Source organism: Suricata suricatta, chromosome 10 (genome assembly GCF_006229205.1).
Source record: "Suricata suricatta isolate VVHF042 chromosome 10, meerkat_22Aug2017_6uvM2_HiC, whole genome shotgun sequence".
Taxonomy (NCBI): Eukaryota; Metazoa; Chordata; class Mammalia; order Carnivora; family Herpestidae; genus Suricata; species Suricata suricatta.
Window position 1 is genome coordinate 75,488,656 of NC_043709.1, and position 1,123 is coordinate 75,489,778.

The following is a 1,123-nucleotide window of genomic DNA, read 5'->3' on the forward strand; positions in this document are numbered from 1 at the left end:
TGACATCCCAAGGTTCTGTTCACAAGTCAAAATATTACATTTTTCCTCCATCACCACCGCACCATTATTGCTTGTGTATCTCTCCTTCAGATTCTTCTGAAAGTTTCTGGACTTGCTATTAAACCATGCAGAATGTTTAAAAGATGTGTATTCAAGGGTTGAGACTTAATGATATTACTTTATCAAAGACATTAAGACTTAAAAAAAACAATTTGACTTTGCAGCAGTTAAGAACACAATGATCAATATAATGACGATTAAAGTTTGAAGCCATAGCCTTGACTGGTGCTACGGTGCTAGCAGTTTTCCCAACCACTGCTTTTCTAACTGAATCTTTCATTGACATGAAGCCATCTAGTACTGGAGATGAACATAGCTTAGTATTTTATGAGAAGCCCAGTCGTCCATAGTCTTCAAAATGTAGTTTTTACACTTGTAATAAACTAAACATAAAAGTTACTATCTTAAGGATTTTTAAGTGTGCAATTCTGTAATGTTAAGGATATTCACACAATAGCAAAACTGAAACTATACTCCCCTTAAACTCCCCATTTCTTCCTACTTCCAGAAATGTAGTTTTTAAATGAACGGCATTGGGATTTTATGAAAATAACCAACACATTTCTAGTAGTCATAAAGTAAAACCCAGAAACATTTGCCTTCCCTTTCTTCAAATTCCTGACCCTACTAACATGTCTGCTCTTCTTCTGAATGCAACCTGAAAATATTTACTTCTGACAGCTGAATTTAACATTTCTCCTTTTAAAACACCCTTATAAAAGGTGTCCTGTTGTGGGGGTAGAAAATGAAACACAAACCATGACTTCACATATATATATTTTTAAAAATAAATGTTTATTTCAAGTATGAAAAGTAAAGTTTAAACATTATCCAAAAATTATGTTCAGCTTAACAAGTACAAAACAAGACTTCTAACGAAGTTTACAATTAGGTATAAAATACTTAAGAATATACTTTGACGTTCACAGTGAGCATTTTTGAAAAATAAGTTTTGCTAACAGGCTTTAGAAATAAAAATATATTTACAGTCCCAGCTAAAATAAACAAGTCCTTAACTGAGAACAGTCTTCCCTCAAGATTGATAGTTAGCATTTCAAAATAA